General features: G+C 44.8%; 1 protein-coding gene across 1 annotated transcript in view; it reads left to right on the top strand.

Moving 5' to 3' along the window:
- Nucleotides 1–19,227, top strand: part of LOC124789484 (TWiK family of potassium channels protein 7) — a 467,723-nt gene that overhangs the window by 166,888 nt on the left and 281,608 nt on the right. The gene's annotated exons all lie outside the window — the stretch shown is intronic.

Below are 19,227 nucleotides of genomic sequence, written 5' to 3'. Positions count from 1 at the left end.
ACGGTGAGTGTTCATCAGGGACAATGCTATCGCCAGAAGTGTACAGGCAAAGTGTGACAGGGTCGCTCTTGCTCTCTATAAACACAGAAGACTTGTCGGATATGGTGAGCGGAAGTCTTCGACGCACAGTCAATATGGATTTAGAAAACATCGTTTTTGTGAAAACAACTAGCTCTATACTCGCATGAAGTGCTGAGTGCTATTGTCAAGGGATTTCAGACTGATTCTGTATATCTGGGTTTCCGGAAGGCTTTTGACACTGTACCACACAAGCGGCTTGTAGTGAAATAGGGTGCTTATGGAATATCTTCTCAGTTATGTGACTGGATTCTTGATTTCCTGTCAGAGAGGTCACAGTTCGTAGTAATTGTCGGAAAGTCATCGAGTAAAACAGAAGCTATTTCTGGCGTTCCCCAACGCAGTGTTATAGGCCCTTTGCTGTTCGTTATCTGTATAAACGATTTGGGAGACAATCTGAGCAGCCGTCTCAGGTTGTTTGCAGATGACGCTGTCGTTTATCGATTATTAAAGTCATCAGAAGATCAAAACAAATTGCAAAACTATTTAGAGAAGATATCTGTATGGTGCGAAAATTAGCAATTGATTCTGAATAACGAAAAGTTTGAGGTCATCCACATTAGTGCTAAAAGGAATCCGCTAAACATTTGTTACAAATAAATGAGTCAAATCTAAAGGCCGTAAATTCAACTAAGTACCTAGGAATTACAGTTACGAACAACTTAAATTGGAAGGAACACACAGAAAATGTTACTGGAAAGGCTAACCAAAGACTGCGTTTTATTGGCAGGACACTTGGAAAATGTAACAGATCTACTAAGCAGACTGCTTACACTACGTTTGTCCGTCCTCTTTTTAGGTCATTAAAACAAAAAAGTTTTTTTAATTACGGTGGAATCTTCTCACGAAATTCCAGTCACCAACTATCTCCTGCGAATGCGAAAATTTTTGTTGACACCGACCTACATAGGGATAAACGATCACCATGATAAAACAAGGGAAATCTGAACTCGTACGGAAGATATAGGTGTTCGTTTTTTCCACGCGCTATTCGAGATTGGAATAATAGAGAATTGTGAAGGTGGTTCGATGAACCCTATGGCAGTTACTTAAATGAGATTTGCAGAGTATCTATGTAGATGCAGATATAGACGCTGTGGTATACGAGAAAGGGTCGTCTGTGAGTGACTGTAGGAGGAAAGAGGATGAAATGGCTCAAATGGCTCTGAGCACTATGGGACTTAACTTCTGAGGTCATCAGTCCCCTAGAACTTAGAACTACTTAAACCTAACTAACCTAAGGACATCACACACATCCATGCCCGAGGCAGGGTTCGAACCTGCGACCGTAGCGGTCGCGCGGTTCCAGACTCTAGCGCCTAGAACCGCTCGGCCACCACGGCCGGCGCAAAGAGGATGACTTGGATAGAATTTCCATTTGTTGTGATCAATGGCAGCTTGATATAAATGTGGAAAAACATTACTGTAACGTCAGAGCACTGTATTAGTATTATGCTGCTTGACACATTCATGTCGATTAAATATTTAAGTGTAACGTTGCAAAATGGCACGACACGAAATGGAAAAAGCACATAACATCGGTTATAGGGAAGGCCAATGGTCGACTTCGGTTTACTGGGTGAATTTTCGGAAAGTGTAGGTCATCTGTATCGGATACTGAGTATAGAACACTTGTGTGTCTCATTCTTGAGTACTGCTCGAGTGTTTAGGATCGTAGACAGGTCGGATTAAAGGAAGAGATCGAAGCAAATTCAGAGGCGTGATGCCAGATTTCTTACCGGTGGTTTAAATTTACCAGCGAGTGTTACAGAAATGCTTCTTGAACTCAAACGGGAATCCCTACAGAGAATAATACCTTCTTTTCGCGAAACACCACTGAGAAAGATTAGGTTACCGGTATTTGCGACAGACTGCAGAACGATTTTACTGCCACATACGTACACCAAATGCTAAGGACCACAAAGACAAGATAAATCAGACTTGTATCGAAGTAGGGAGCGAATCATCTTTGCTAAAACAGGAAAGAGCAAGGATCTCTTACTGTAAAGCTAAAGCTTTGACAGGAGCTGGCTTCCCTGATATTGTCCGAAACACAAAGATATTCTGTTTCGTCTCGCCTTTCATCCTGGTCAGGCCGGAGCAGAAGTATTCAGATATTTGTCTCGCATATTTGATATGGGCGTATTCAACCAGCAATCTTCGACTTAATGGAGAGATTGCAGCAAACAGCGAGAATTGCGTCTGCGTTCACATATTTGGGAACCTAGATATCACTTAGGTTAAATAATGCCCTTTTCGCGTTATATTTGGCATCACGTGGTCTTTCCGTGCATAATGTTGGGTCTTTGTTCTCGTTTCATTTACTTGAGAATATGTGGTTACTGATATACGTCTCAGAGTAACTGTCAGTAAATTCAAGTGGCTTAAAAATACCCTCACTCGCAAGCAAGGTTCTTAACTTTGTAAGAACTTACTTTACTCAACTTTGTATCATGATGTTCCGACTTCACGTTTCTTCGTAGCCACAACGGCTAATTTGTGAATCATGTTTGTTCCTGAATTACATGGGATTCCTCATACAGCTGGGATTCGTAGATTTATTAACTCTTATATTTCAAAATAGTTCAAATGGCTCTGAGCACTATGGGACTTAACATCTGTGGTCATCAGTCCCCTAGAACCTAGAACTACTTAAACCCAACTAACCTAAGGACATGACACACATCCATGCCCGAGGCAGGATTCGAACCTGCGACCGTAACGGTCACGCAGTTCCAGACTGAAGCGCCTAGAGCCGCACGGCCACTCAGGCCGGCTCTTATATTTCCTTTAATCGCAAGTTATACCACGTGTACGTTGCTTCCATGTTCGACTACCTAATCTTGCTTTCGTACAGAAAGTGCTCCATTCACTTACAATTGCCTTTTATTGTGAGGCTAAGCTACTCGTGCTCGCGCTGCCTACACTCATTATCCGTAAGAAATTTAAGCAATGCGTGTAAGGCGACGCTGATGCAGGGTTTCCAATTGTGCGACGACGGAGCCAGCGTCATCGTAAATTATTCCTTTCTTCACACAAGTTCTTTATTTTCAGGGTATAAGGAAGCGTAGGTAAGAAAAGAAAAAAAGGTACTGTCCTTCCACAAATCGGGAGTACAAGGCGAATTATCACACTTCTGTGTTGTGTAGTATGAAATTTGCTGTTATGTGAAATTTCAATGTTCAGTTGGGTTACTTCCCTCCTTTTGGTTTCGGTTTGCGTAGACTTTGCTAGTCCCTCTTCTTAATCCATAGTCATATCGTGTTATTAATGGACCTTATTCAGCGACTGGGGGCATGTATCGGGTCATAAACCGGGTTCATAATTGTGTATGAACACTAGGACATGTTTTAGAAAGGAGTGACGACTAAACAAATGCTACTCGCAAGGGGTGGCCGCGACGTTCGGGCTACGGATTTACTTCGAACTTCGTACGCTTTCAATAATCTTTCAGGCCAACAAAATGTCCAGGTAGTAAGACGTACCCTTGGGCGATTTCGAAAAAATCGGAAGAGAAGTTTTACGGGCCAGTGACGCACAGGTGCGTTGCGACTCTGAGGACGCGACGGCGGCAGTCATGAAGTTAGCGTCCAAGCTCGTAATCGGTGGGTCGCTGAATGAAGTCCTTCTCACCTACTTTTTTTAATCTCTAGCTTTTTCACCATTAGTCATACTTTTTCGCACATATTACATTTGAAACGTAATATAAAGAAAAGACACGTGTATTTGCATGAAATTTTATTGAATTTCCAATGTTATTTTGCTGTTTACTAATTTCTAGCACTACAACAAATATTATGCCACTTCCATTGGCAAGTTAAAAACTTAATGAAGCGCTTTCGAACTTGTACATATTTGATTGTTCAAGGACAAGAAATTGCTTCTCGTGAAGATGCTATTAAAGTACATTCAATTGTACATCGCCCTTTTTCGGCACCGATAGTTACAAAAATGTTGCGTTACGTATGGTTTGCATTCAAACTGGAGGAAAAAAAAAGAAATTTTTCAAAATGTCAACGACCCTCGTTTTTCCTGAGAAACTCCGAAGATGCCTTGGGCGTGTGGGGAAATTGCATTCATTCGGTGTAGTAGGTGCAGTTCTAATTTATTTTCTATGTGCCTACATGAAAAACATCCTGCACCTCGTAATGTGTGAATCACATCCGACGATTAATCGTACATTGCCCTCATTTGCATGTTGTAAGTCACTCCATTATTGAATAAAGTTATTTACATCTTTATTTATCGATATATGACTTGGGGTTTCCTGGCCTGTCTCTCGTCCTTGAAGCTTGTGTCTGCAGATCGAGACGTTCTTAGTACCTTACCCGATTACACGTATGAGGGATTTCGGAAATCACGACAGGCATACGTTTTGACCTAACCTCGTGCGTTTGGTCGTTTAATTGTCAATTGTTATAAATATATTTGTTGTGATACTAAAAGCTAGCAAACAATCAAATAACATTGAATATTCAATAAAAGTTCATGCAAAAACGCTTGTCTTTTCATCATATTACTTTTCAAATCTAATACGAATGAAATAATATAACTAACTTTAAACAAAACAAAAATTAAGGAAAACATGATCGGACTGGATCCCGTGATCCATCAATTACACAACTTGAACGATATCAATGACTGTTGACTTCTCTTGCTCAGGGCCGCAAAATTTCTCTTATGATTTGGTCGAAATCGCCTAAGTAGTACGCCTTGCTACTTGCACGTTATATTGTCCTAAAAGGATCATTAAAAGTTTACAAAGTTTAAAGTGAATCTGTATGTCGAACGTCGTGGCCTCCTCCTGTCAGATGAAGACATGACAATCACATGCCGCGCTGAAGCAGAGGACACTATTGCTCTGTAACGAGCTTGGCAGCTATCTTAAATTGCTCACTCCAGCCGGTCTGATCAGCCAGAGTCACCAGCGAAAAAGAAATATTCTCAGAAGAGCATTTCATTATTTTTGGCGCCGTATGATGTGCTGTCCGTAAGTTATCATCTTTCCACTGTAAAATGTAAGAAAAACAGCCTAGAAGCTTCAGTGTATGATGTGCGTGTGATACTCAACACTTCGGCGTAGTTCTCTCCCACGTATCGCACACCTCCATTCAGTTGACTTGACGTTTCTGACTAGTTATTGCACGCTGGCAGCTCGAGCGTCAGCCTGTCTGAGAAGTGACACGTCCATTTGTTTTCCTGCCACTCAGCAACCGTTTGAGGTCGCTCACTTAGAGTTTCAGGCTTTGCGCCCTGTTTGGTTTCCGATTACAGCCGGTAACTGAAATCATCTTTGCTAACAGCGCGTAGATAAACACGGAAAAGGCGGCGCTGCTCGCTTTGCGGCTCAGATCACAAACCAAATACAGGAATCTGCGCTCTCAGACAGGGTGGTCAAGCTGTTCTTTTCATTGCCTTCAGCCTGACGCAACATAGAATTTTAGAATGATTATCCCTTTCGTATCACAAAAGAGAGCGAGCATGACTATTCCTGCCGGTGGTTGAGTGCGGAATTCCTTGGGTTTAGCGAAGAGCTGTGAAACCGTTAATCGCTCGATATCGTCGTTTCACTTTCGTGATAGTGCACCCAGGTTTCATCCCCTGTAACAATCCTATCCAGAAACCCTTTACGTTAGACCTGGAAACGACGCAGAAATTTCTTACAAACATGGAAGAGGCACCCATCTTGCGGACACTTCATCATGGACAATATTGTTTGCTGAAACGGCACTAATATCTATTTCAGTTACAATAACTCACCTGTTTCCCTCCAGAGGCTCTGTCATTGCGGCGGTGTTATCATTCATCAGTACGCGGCTTACAGGTCCGGCCGCGGACCGTCTTCACACAATACCTATATTATGAAGTTATTCGAAGAAATAGCAAGCTGACCTATACCAATAACAAAACTGTAAAAGTGTCGTGTCTGAAGTTTCTCTGTTAACACGTCATCCTCCAAAACTACTAGAACTATTTCTATGGGGGTTTTAAATGGTAAGTTCAACGTAGCTAGGTGCAACTTAGAGGCATTATTTCATCAAAATGTTGATTACTTTCAGGATTCCAGTACACCATATAACACCCACTCTTTTGGCTACAAAACCCTATTTTTCAACATAATCTCCGTTCAATGCGACGGCCTTACGCCACCTTACTGGGAGGCTTGTATGCCTGCTTGGTACCACCCGACTGTTAGATGTCGTAGTCAGCGTCTTGCTGCATTAGTAACATCCCCACCATCCATGTATTGCTTCCAGAGGAGTGCATTCTTCATTGGGACAAACAGATGGGAGTTCGAAGGTGCGAGATCCGAGCTTTAGGGCGAATCCCGGTGGGTACACATCTTTGGGTACCCCAGACAGCTGACGAGCGTGTCAGCACTAACAACAGAGACGTCCAGTTGTACAGCGAGGTGTTTGATAGTGATCCGTCGGTCATCTCGCATGAGTGTGTCAGCACATTGCAACATTGCTGGAGTCTCACAGATGTGTGCGGCCGGCCTGCACGCGGGAGGTCGGACAGGTTTACGCGGCCTTGTTGAGACGATGACAGACGCCTCGTTCCAACTACGCAACGTGACTTTGTTTGCTGTCATCCATGTTTCCTTAGTCATTCTCCAAGCGCTTACGAATATCTGCGATGCTCTGGTTTCCCGCCAAAAGAAATTCAGTGATAACACTCTGCTTCGAATGCATCACCGTTATAGAGGTTATTTTGAAGGCTACGTACGGCACCAACACGTAACGGAACTTCATGAAATTTTACAGGCTGAAGAGGGACTGATCCACGATGTCCCACAACAAATTCTGCATTTTTTCAACCTAAATTGGCACAGAAAAAAATGTGCTGCATTACTTATTGAACGCCCCCTTGTATTATAAAAATGTGTGTTTGTGTATGTGTGTACACCATTTCCTCCGAAACCACTGGACCGATTTTAACCTAACTTAGTACACATATTACTTACTGTCTGGAAAGAATTGCTGTGGGGGTAAGAACCACCTAGCCATTAAAGGGATGTGGTGAAAAAGAATTTTAGGACACGATGCGCGAACACTCGAATTTTTTTCATCCTTTGAGAAAAACAGCACTTTGTGATTTGCAGAAAACTTGAAAAACGTAGCTTCAAGCATTTACAAACCCCCAAAATGATGAAAGGATCACTTACTACATTTCCACTGTTCATGCGGTAAAACTGTCGTATCAGACACGACGTATGACATAAAAATTTATTACTTCTTTGCTACCAACTCTATTCGTAGCACATTCAGCAGACAGTATCCACGTTTTACTGCTGAACGTACCTACAAAATTATATCTTTGTACGGCACAGAGAGGGGGGAGTAGGAGATGGACAGAGAAAGGGAAGACGAGAAGGTGGGCATGGACAGGAGGTGGAGGAGGTGTACAAAGAAAGAGGTGGTGGATGGAGAGATGGGGGAGGGAGATAGACATATGGAGAGGGCAGAGCAGGTGGACAGAGAGAGAGTGTGTGGAGGAGGAGATAGACTAATAGAATTGAAATGAATACATTCCTGGTCAACGCTGCGTGCTCAGCTAGTACTGCATAAATCAGTTGGTATGTCAACTGTTGTCAATATACACATGCAGCGAATGTGAATGCTCAAACATCAATATAGCACATACACAAATGTGTGACTGGTATTTCACAGCTCCGTCTGGATTGGAGTGCCATATTTCTTGAAAAGCTGCTCTCACGGCGGTGACATCCCCCAGGGGGTCCACAACTCTTTTGTGGATACGTGTGTAGCGCGCACGGGACCCCAAGCTAATGTGGCCCTCCTTCCTTTCCGGGCTGCATACCTTCCCTTTCTGCATCCTTCCCCATCCCCCATCTTCGCTCCCCCCCCCCCCCCTCACCTCTGGCTCTTTCCTTCCCTTTCTCCCCCTCTGGGAGTATAGTTTGTGCCTACATCCGGAGATGGACGCTCGAATCTGCTCCAAATTCTTTGCTTTCTCCACTTGCAAGTCTTCGTCCTTCCTCTGTCCTTCTCTTTTCCTTACCTCTTCTCTTTGCCCTTTCCTCCGCTGCGGCGTTTGACACCCCTCTTCTTTCTTTTTCCTTTCTCTTTTTTCCTCTCTGTGCGTGTCTGAAGGCCGACCCACGCATTTCCATGCATAGCCGATGACGGGGTAACGCGTAATTCCCCGCCCCGGGTAGACAAGTAGGACACGTACGTACCCCTGGTAACGGCCAGGCCCAGGGAGGGGTGATTACCCGAGCTGATGCCTTCCGAAAGTGCCGATTGGTCCCTCCGTCCGCTTATCGGGAGGTGTGACCTGAGGTGTGAACAATCACCTAAGGCGGGAGTGCCCTCAGAGAGGGCCCCACAAGGGAGGAGCGCGCCATCGGAGACGCCGGTAATCATGGGGGATTCTTCCGCAATGGTTTCCTCACCTTCCACTATGTCTGCTCACAAGCGTAAGTTCACTGAGTCTCAGCTACAGACAGTTCTTCCAACGTTGCCACACTTCCTTGTTGTTTCTCGGTCTGACGAGGGTCACGACTTCTCCACGGTCAACCCTTTCATTATTCAGAAAGGTGTCGACGCAATTGCAGGTCCTGTAAAGTCTTTTTCCAGATAACGGAATGGCACCTTGTTATTAGAAACAGTCAGTGCCCTCCAGGCACAAAAATTGCTGTGTACTTCACTGCTCCACACCTTCCCTGTCCGGGTTGAACCGCACCGCACTTTAAATTCCTCGCGTGGAGTCGTTTATACACGCTCCCTCGATGGATTGTCTGACGAAGAAATTCGGCACTACCTGACTGACCAGGGCATAACGGCTGTTCATAGGGTTACGAAAAGGGTTGACACGAACATCATTCCAACCCGCACTGTCTTCTTGACATTTGACAAAGTTCAACTCCCATCGAAAATCAAAGCAGGGTATGAGATAATTTCCGTTCGCCCTCACGTCCCAAACCCTACGCGTTGCTGTCGGTGTCAGCGGTTCAATCACACCAGCCAGTCCTGTTCCAATCCAGCCACATGTTTTACGTGTGGCAAGGATGCCCATGAGGGTGCTTGTCCACCTCCATCCCCTCGCTGCATCAACTGTATGGGTGACCACGCTGCTTCCTCTCGAGATTGCCCCATTTTTAAAGACGAAAAGCTCATCCAGGAAATCAGAGTGAAGGAAAAGGTGTCGACTTTTGCTGTTCGAAAATTATCCGCCAGTCGACAGCCCACCGTGCCTCAGACAGGAAAATACAGCACTGTACTTGCTTCTCCTCGGCCAACAAAGGAGGCGGCCACGCAGACTTGCGACCTCACCTTTAGTACCACAGTCGTCAGATCGGCCAGCGCGAAGATCGCCCGTTCAACCTCACCACTTTCGCCTGCCCACTCTATGGCTCACCCTTCATCGGGTTCTGCTAAATCTCGAGCCCACAAGTCAGACACCAAGACTTCGAAAAAAGAGCATACTCGTGAAGTTTTTTACGTACCCCAACTTTACAACCATCGGTTCCTCCTTCATCTAAACATCATATTTCCAAGAAGGCTAATAAGAAACCCAGTTCATCTCCTTCTCCGCCAAGGCGTGTCCCATCTACAGCACCACCTGGTGGAAATCGCCCTCGGCCGTCTTCTGTGTCGCCGAGGCGCACTGCTGGGGGCTGATCAACCGGCCGATCGCTGGTGGCAGGAGCTGCTCCTGAACAACCTATGGATCAGGATCTTCTGCCTTCGACTGAATGCCATTCCATGCTGTCTGTCGCAAGCTCTGAGCAGTCGTTGAGTTGACAGCACCCTTGGTCACGTTCCTCCATTTTCTGTTCACCCTATGTCCATTATCCACTGGAATATCCGCGGCATTCGAGCGAATCGGGACGAATTGTCGATCCTCTTACGATCCTACTCGCCGGTCATCTTCTGTCTTCAGGAAACAAAGCTGCGTCCCCATGACCGCTTTGTTCTCCCCCATTTTCAGTCCATCCAATTTGATCTCCCCTCTGTTGAAGGCACTCCAGCCCATGGAGGACTCATGATTCTTCTCCATGATACTCTCCATTATCACCCAATCCACTTAAACACTTCCTTCCAAGCTGTCACTGTCCGTCTTTCCCTTTCTGGATATACCTTTCTCTTTGTACTGTATACATTCCATCGTCCACACCAATGGCACAAGTTGATCTCCTTCATCTTCTTGGTCAGCTTCCACCCCCCTATTTGCTGGTTGGGGTCTTCAATGCCCACCATCCGCTTTGGGGATCTCCACATCCTTGTCCACGTGGCTCACTATTGCTAGATGTCTTCCACCAAGCAGATGTAGTTTGCCTCAACACTGGGGTCCCTACATTTTTGTGTGCCTCCACGACAAATTTCTCTCACTTGGACCTTCCGGTCGGTACTGTTCCGCTAGCTCGGCGCTTCGAATGGTTCGCCCTTGACGATACACACTCGAGTGACCACTTTCCATGTGTCCTTAGACTGCAGCCTCAACTGCCATATATGCGCCCGCGACGCTGGAAGTTTGCCCAAGCCGATTGGACACTTTTTTCGTCTCTAGCGACATTTGATGACCGTCACTTTCCCAGCGTCGACGATGAGGTCACACATATTACCGACGTTATTCTTACAGCTGCGGAACGTTCATTACCACGCACCTCCGAATTGCCCCGGCGTCCCCCAGTTCCTTGGTGGAACGAGGCGTGCCGTGACGCAATACGTGAGCGGCGACGTGCTCTTCGCGTTTTCCGCCACCATCCTACTTTGGCCAACTGTATCCGCTATAAGCAGTTCCGTGCGCGATGCCGTCGCGTCATCCGCGATAGCAAGAAGGCAAGCTGGAAATTCTTTATTAGCTCATTTAACACCTTCACTCCCTCCTCGGAAGTTTGGAGTCGGCTTCGACGATAATCAGGTGCGCCTAGTTTCTCCCCGGTCTCTGGGCTCACTGTCGCGCATGATACATTAGTGGACCCCGTCGCAATTTCTAACTCATTGGGTCAACACTTTGCTGAGATTTCGAGCTCTTCAAATTACCCGCCAGCGTTTCTCCCGAAGAAACGTGCAGCGGAAGTGCGACCTCTTGCTTTCTCCTCTCAAAATCGCGAAAGCTACAATACTGTTTTCTCCATGCGGGAACTCCAACATGCACTCTCTTCTTCTCGCTCCTCCGCCCCAGGACCGGATGGTATCCACGTCCAAATGTTGCTGCACTTACCAACCCATAGTCTGCGTTACCTCCTTCGCCTTTATAATCCAATTTGGACCGACAGTACTTTTCCCAGACGATGACGGGAAGCTATCGTCGTTCCTGTTCCGAAACCTGGAAAGGACAAACATCTCCCCTCTAGCCATCGCCCCATTTCTCTCACGAGTAGTGTATGTAAGGTTTTGGAGCGTATGGTGAATTGCCGTTTAGCTTGGTGGCTGGAGTCCCGAAGTCTTTTAACACCTGCCCAATGCGGATTCCGAAAGCATCGTTCTGCAGTTAACCATCTTGTTGCTCTCTCCACTTATATCATGAACAATTTTCTCCGGAAACGCCAAACAGTAGCAATATTTTTTGATCTGGAGAGAGCATACGATACCTGTTGGAGGACAGGCATCCTCCGCACACTGTTCTCTTGAGGCTTTCGAGGTCGGCTGCCCCTTTCTCTTCGCGAATTTATGGCAGAGCGCACATTTAGAGTGCGGGTGAACACTACTCTCTCCCGTACTTTCTCCCAAGAAAACGGGGTACCCCAGGGCTCCGTGCTGAGTGTTGTACTGTTTGCCATTGCCATAAATCCAATTATGGATTGTCTCCTTCCTGATGTCTCGGGCTCCCTCTTTGTGGACGATTTTGCGATCTACTACAGCTCTCAATGGACCAGCCTTCTTGAACGACGTCTTCAAGGATGTCTCGATCGCCTCCACTCTTGGAGCATCGAAACCGGCTTCCGTTTTTCTCCCAGTAAGACCGTTTGTGTTAATTTTTGGCGACGTAAGGAGTTTCTTCCACCCTCCTTACATCTAGGACCTGTCAACCTTCCGTTTTCGGACGTCGCTAAATTCTTGGGTCTTATGTTTGACAGAAAACTGTGCTGGTCCTCCCACGTTTCCTATCTTTCGGCTCGCTGTCTGCGATCCCTCAACACCCTCCGTGTGCTGAATGGTACCGCCTGGGGAGCGGACCGAATGGTCCTTCTCCGCCTCTATCGCGCCGTAGTGTGCTCGAAATTGGACTGTGGAAGCATAGTTTATTCCTCTGCTCGGCCGTCTATTCTTCGTCGTCTCGACTCTATCCACCACCGTGGATTACGTTTAGTGTCTGGAGCTTTTTACACCAGCCCTGTGGAAAGCCTTTATGCTGAGACTGCTGAACCTCCGCTGTCCAATCGGCGAGCAGTCCTTCTGAGTCGTTATGCTAGCCATCTGTCTTCCATGCCTGCTAATCCAGCCCATGACATTTTTCTCGACGCCTCCTTTGATGTAGGGTACGCAGGCCGCCCTTCCTCCCTACTACCACCGGGAGTCCGCTTCCGTCAACTTCTCCATTCTCTTTCCTTTCGCTTTCTTAAAACCTTCTTGACAACTTGGGGTATAGCACCGCCTTGGCTCCGTCCCCGGATCTGCCTGCTACGTGACCTTTGTCAATTTCCCAAGGATGGTACCCCTTCACTTGTTTATCGTCGGGCATTTGCTGCTCTATGTGCACAAATGAAGGAAGCCACATGTATTTACACTGATGGCTCGAAAACTTTGTTAGGTGTAGGGAGTGCCTATATTGTTGGCGACACCCCAAATCAATTTCGGCTTCCCGACCAGTGTTCGGTTTATACTGCGGAGCTTTACGCTGTTCTCCAGGCTGTCCACTACATCCGCCGCCATCAGCGGATACAGTATGTTATCTGCTCAGATTCTCTCAGCTCTCTCTTCAGTCTCCAATCTCTTTACCCTGTCCACCCTCTGGTCCACCGGATTCAGGACTGTCTGCGCTTGCTCCACCTGGGGGGCGTCTCGGTGGCGTTCCTCTGGCTCCCAGGACACGTTGGTATCTGTGGAAATGAGGCGGCCGATATAGCGGCCAAGGCTGCAGTCTCTCTTCTTCGGCCAGCTATTCAATCGATTCCCTTCACCGATCTACGGAGCGTTTTATGTCGTCGAGTTGTTCTTTTGTGGCACGCCCATTGGTCGGCACTTCCCCATAATAAATTGCGGGACGTGAAAGCTCTTCCTTGTGCTTGGACCTCTTCCTCCCGAACGCGTCGTCAGGAGGAGGTAATTTTAACTAGACTCCGGATAGGGCACTGTCTTTTTAGCCATCGACATCTTTTAAGCGGCGATCCTCCCCCACTCTGTCCCCACTGCTCTCAGCTGTGGACGGTCAGACACCTTTTAATTGAGTGCCCCTATTTTACTCCGTTACGCGCACGTCTACAGCTGTCGCCTGATCTATCGTCCATTTTAGCAGATAACACGCGCCCGGCCGATCGCGTTCTCGAGTTTATTAGTGCCAGTGAAATGACGTCAGTCATTTGAAGCTTTTTTTTGGGGACAACCAACCCCTTTCTGGAACGGATTTTTAAGCCTTCCTTCTGCTTTTAGTTTCTCCAATTTTTTGAGTTTCGTTCCCATTTCTGCTGGTTTCCGTTTTCGGTTTTTACTGTTTTCTAAGTCACGGACCGTGCGCTAATGACTATAGCAGTTTTGCGCCCTAAAACCAAAACAAAAAAAAAAAACGGCGGTGGCAATTTGAGAACTGTGACCGGCAAGCAGACTCCTCAGAGCTTCCCAAAGAGCGCTTGACACCTGACCGCTGTCTGTGCTGAATTGTTCACTATTGAAGACATTACCCCACCTGAAATGCCCTGTATATTTGAGCATAGTCTTACAGGATGAAATCATTTATTACTGCATCGCAACAAGGACGTAAAAAAAGCACCGAGAATTTTATCTCTATAAAGTTGCGCAGGTGCGGTTCTATGTGCAAAGTCGTGGAAGCTAGTGCATTTCTCTAAAAACATGTCACTCACAGACACGCCTTGCCTTGTCAGAACGTGTTCCATTCATGGCTTCCCGACAGATCAGAACACAACTGCTGCCACTGCGCATGCTAAACGGAAGCTTATCTGCGACTAAAATGTCCGTGAAGCAATTTTAGTCAAAATACAGACGGAAGCGACCTCAATAGACATGCTCCTTCCTACGATAAGGAGTGACCTGATCACCTCGCATGCCTTCATGAAGGAATCCGCTGTCAGTGTTCAACGACATTGCTTTCCATCGACAACATCAAGAGTATTTGATAAGCGCTGGCATAACCACGATTTTCAATCGATCGAGCTGAACCTTTCTGACGATGAATTTTTGCTCAGCATTTATTAAAACCGTCTACAAGCAAAGTGAAGAAGTAATTTCAATCACCTGGCTATCTCTGACTTTGTTTGACGTGCCTACAGCAAGTAAACTTCTCGTTAGCTTGATCGTACATTGATCGTACATTGATCTTACTTAAGCAATCTGGAAATTCCAACTGTCATTCTACCCCGATCTCCAAGTACCATTATATTGACAAACTTGTAGCTGTGTACTAAATACTGACGAAACAAGCGAACTGCAATGCTGTTGATTTGAGGGAGGTAGCTTTGTGCAGTACCGTTGCGGTATCAGGAAACTCGGTTTTCGTGACAATTATTTTAAAGTTTCACGAGTTACTATTGATACTAGGAATCTTTCGTTATATACAGAAGCCTGTGAAGTTGTGCGTAACTGTAATGTTAAAATTAATATCATTGAGATCTTTCATTGTGTTCTTGGCAATTCTAAAGGGGAAACAGCTTGTTTTGGACTATCTCAGATCAATCCGTCACGCGAGTAAATTTAACTACGGCTGAAATGATTCCATGTCAATTTTAGCCTCTTTGGTGCTGTACTAAAACGCAGAAATGAATGAGAATCAAGGAGGAAGAACCTGACGCCAGAAAATGAACTGCTCTTATAAAAAAGTAACGTACCTCCATCGTTCTTCGTCTCATACTTATGAGCTACAGTGAGCTTTCGCACTTAATCGGGACAAATCGTTATGTTTTAATTTCACACCTCGTTAGTTAAAACGAATAGCGTCAATAAACATTCTTTCTGATGGTCGCTAGACATTTGTCTTGATTACTTATCTCCCACGTTTAAAGTCTACTAAAAGCCAACACCCCCCTCCCCCCTCTGTTTACCACAACAGCGATATTCTCACATAACGTTCTGAGAGATCAGAGATTAGATTAGATTAGTTTAGTTTTTTGTTCCATAGATCCGTACTGAGGAACATGTCACTTTCTTTTTTAAGCTGAAATAACAATACTAATAGTATGAGTATATGCAATACATCATTTTTAGGCTGAAATAACAGTACTAATAGTATGAGTATATACAATACATTATTTGAGTCTGTTAAAAAATTCGTCAGTGGAGTAGAAGGAGTTGGCCACTAGTAAGTCTTTCAGGCTTCTTTTAAACTGATCTTTATTTGTAACTAAATTTTTTATGTTTGCTGGCAAATTAATGAAGATGAGTGTTTCTGAGTAGTGGACCCATTTTTGAACTAAAGTAAGTGCTTTTAAGTCCTTTTGCAGATCATTTTTATTTGTGGTATTGTATGTATGAACTGAACTGTTTGTTGGAAAAAGAGATATATTATTAAGGACAAATTTCATTAAGGAGTAAATATACTGAGAGGCAGTAGTTAGTATACCCAGTTCTTTGAAGAGGTTTCTACAGGAGGTCCGTGAATTTGCTCCACAAATAATACGCATTACACGCTTTTGGACTCTGAAAACTTTTGTTTGACTTGAAGAGTTACCCCAAAATATCATACCATATGACACTATGGAATGAAAGTAGGCAAAGTATGCAAGCTTTTTCATTTTTATGTCGCCTATGTCTGTTAACACTCGAATTGCAAATACAGTTTTGTTAAGGCGTTTCTGCAGTTCTGTGGTGTGCTCCTCCCAACTGAATTTATTATCAAGTTGTAATCCCAGGAATTTAAGACTATCAACCCCTTCTATCTGCTCTTCTTCGTACTTTATGCATATGCTGGGTGGAAACCTCTTACAGGTTCTGAATTGCATATAGTGAGTCTTTTCGAAGTTTAATGTCAGTGAGTTGGCTTTAAACCATTTATTAATATCCATGAAAATATCATTAGCAGATCTTTCTAGAACTACACGTGACATACTATTTATTGCAATACTTGTGTCATCTGCAAAGAAAACGAACTCTGCTTCTGGCAGTGCAACTGATGAGAGATCATTAATGTACACAAGGCAAAGAAACGGCCCTATAATGGATCCTTGTGGGACACCACATGTAATTTCTTCCCATTCTGATGATGACTGATGACTTAATTCACTAGTCCCTTGCACTGACACCCTTTGTTTCCTCTTAGCGAGGTGTGACTTGAACCATTTTGCAGCACTGCCTGTGACTAACCTATAAGCCCCATCAAACTTGCCTTCTCTCGTAAGATAACCTAATGTTGCCGCATTTTGGTGTCTCTGAGTCGAAACGTCGGAATCCATCTACGCAGGTGAAGGGAACTGCTCGATAATCATCACCCAAGCTAATCAGTTAACTCAGGTTACCCGCATTTTGATTGGTTCTGCCGTGAGCAAAGTTGATGTTTGCTTATTTTCTAGCTAGACATGTATCACTGAAGTTGCAGCATCATTTTTTTATTGTTTTCTGTATAAAGTTTTCGATGGTAGCAGATGACAAATTGTCAAAAAAATAGCTATGACACAAAGCCCAGTAAGCCAAAAAAAGCTTTTGTTAACAAGGTGTATAAAAGTTTCCGTTATCAAATTGGTAATTGGTTTATAAAAAAAGAAAGTTTTATATGTAAAGATAGCAAAAATTATTTTCTCTATTATTTAACTGAAAGCAACCAGAAAATGCACTGATGAACTGAAACTTCAGCGAAACAAGTATATGTAAAGAAGAATAAAAAATATAGTTTTCCCAAGGTGGAACCTATACGAAAACGAATTTGTTAGTAAACACGAGCGCAAGAGTGATCTTCAACCTCAAAATCAGATCCTCGCTTTAGGAGTGCGTATACTGGGTTCGACAAACTTTTCTCTGGACAATGCCCGCCGAGAGACTTAATACATTGCCCGTGACTGGTACGTAGTGTCGAATGACTAATCATTTTTCACTTACTATTAAACTGAGAGGGGGTACCGTTTTATAGCTATTAAACTAAAACTATCCTGCGATTTGGGAAGCAAACAATTCTCTGTTCAATCATTCTGTAGTTCACACAATATCATCTTTTAGTGTTTTCGTAGAGTACACAACTCTGCACGTGGCAAGGATTTTAGCTTGCATGTGATAGAAACTGTCGCACAAGTAAGAGTGAGTGAAGTAGTGTACAATAAAGCAGTTCAGTTCGGTGAGAAATATATGCTGTTTTTGTGTTCTTTTTTAAATTCACGGTACGCTCAGTGGCCGCCGAATAGACATATGCAGAAATGCCTGAGAATCAAAATACTGCAGATCTGTACTAAGAAGACGAGGAACGACAAATTCAAATCGACAAGTCAGATTCGCGATCCAGTTACTTCTCTGTACTCAAAACTGGCAATGTGTCGGATTTTATTTCAGTTATTTGTCGACGACAATTGACATAGTAGAAACCACTGAAATTCACATCGTATTTTGCAGTACGAGGCTATGGCGTTCCTTAAACTTGGAGGCAGAAAAGATCTAGCAAACTGCTGCTAGTCAGAGAACTACTGATTTTACGGCGTTTACAGGGACTGAAAAAACTTTGAAATGTATGCTTGAATATAAATGTTGATGCTAGCCACAACTGCAAGTTGCTTTGTGGCATTTGACCATAAACGGCATCTGTGAATATCCTCAATTAGTTCCAAGTATCGGTCGTGGGCAGAACAATGAGAATTCTGTGTAGTCGTGAGAGCATTACGTCGGAGCTAAGAGAATTCGAACCTGGGATAATTGTTGGTGGTCGCATAGTGGGTGCTTCCATAAGCAAGGTAGCCGAAGTGTTCCCTGTTTAAACACACCCCGTATCGAAGATTTAATTTCAAACAGGGGTAACGAAAAACATAAACTAAGTCACAACGTGCACGAATTTTTCAGTCGAGCGATCGTGACGGGCAGTCAATGAAGAGAACTGTGACGGAAAACAAAGAGTCACTGCAGAAATAAATATCCTACTCGGGAACCCTATCGTCACCAAAACAACACGAAGAGAGCTCCATAAGCAGGGAATCGCAGGTTGAGCTGGAATTCCGAAACCACACATCAGTGATGAAAACGTTCGTAACAGGAAAACGTGGTGCCGAAGCCAAGAAAACCAGGACCTTGGAGCGAAGGAAGGAAGTCATTTTCATGATGAGTCTTGTTTCACACTGTTTTCAGCTTTTGGCCAATTTTAAGTTCAAAATGGTTCAAATGGCTCTGAGCACTATGCGACTCAACTTCTGAAGTCATCAGTCGCCTAGAACTTAGAACTAATTAAGCCTAACTAACCTAAGGACATCACACACATCCATGCCCGAGGCAGGATTCGAACCTGCGACCGTAGCGGTCACGCGGTTCCAGACTGAAGCGCCTTTAACCGCACGGCCACAACGGCCGGCCCAATTTTAAGTCCCAAGACTGAAATATGACTGTGGTCGTAATGATTTGGGCAATCATTTCGTGATATTACAACGGCCCCGTGGTCACTCCCTAAGGTCGCATTACTGCCAAGGTTTCTTTGACCATTTTGGCCGATCAGGTCCGTTCCATTGCACAATGTCCGTTCCCCAGTGGCGATACAGTGTAGCAAAACAACACCACCACTGTTAACGCAGCTGGTACGTCCAGACTGGTTTTGTGAGCACCAGGATGGATTGTTGCACTTTGCCTGGTCATCGCAGCCACCAGATTACAATGTTATTGTGCCTTTGTGGTCTACTTTGGAGAGAAGGGTGCGTGGTCGCTATCCACCTGAACTGGCTACTGTTTTGCAGTAAGACTTTTATGAGATTTCCTTTAAAACCGTACAGGATCTGTATCTATCCATTCCAGGACGACCGGAAGCTGTTTTTAATCCCAACGGGTTTCCTACACCGTATTAAGTTTGGTAATATGTTGTGTCCACGAGACTCAGAGGGCCATAGACACG

The sequence above is a fragment of the Schistocerca piceifrons genome, chromosome 3 (genome assembly GCF_021461385.2).
Source record: "Schistocerca piceifrons isolate TAMUIC-IGC-003096 chromosome 3, iqSchPice1.1, whole genome shotgun sequence".
Lineage (NCBI taxonomy): Eukaryota > Metazoa > Arthropoda > Insecta > Orthoptera > Acrididae > Schistocerca > Schistocerca piceifrons.
The sequence above is the reverse complement of the archived record's forward strand: the minus strand, read 5'-3'. Positions and strand labels throughout refer to the sequence as shown.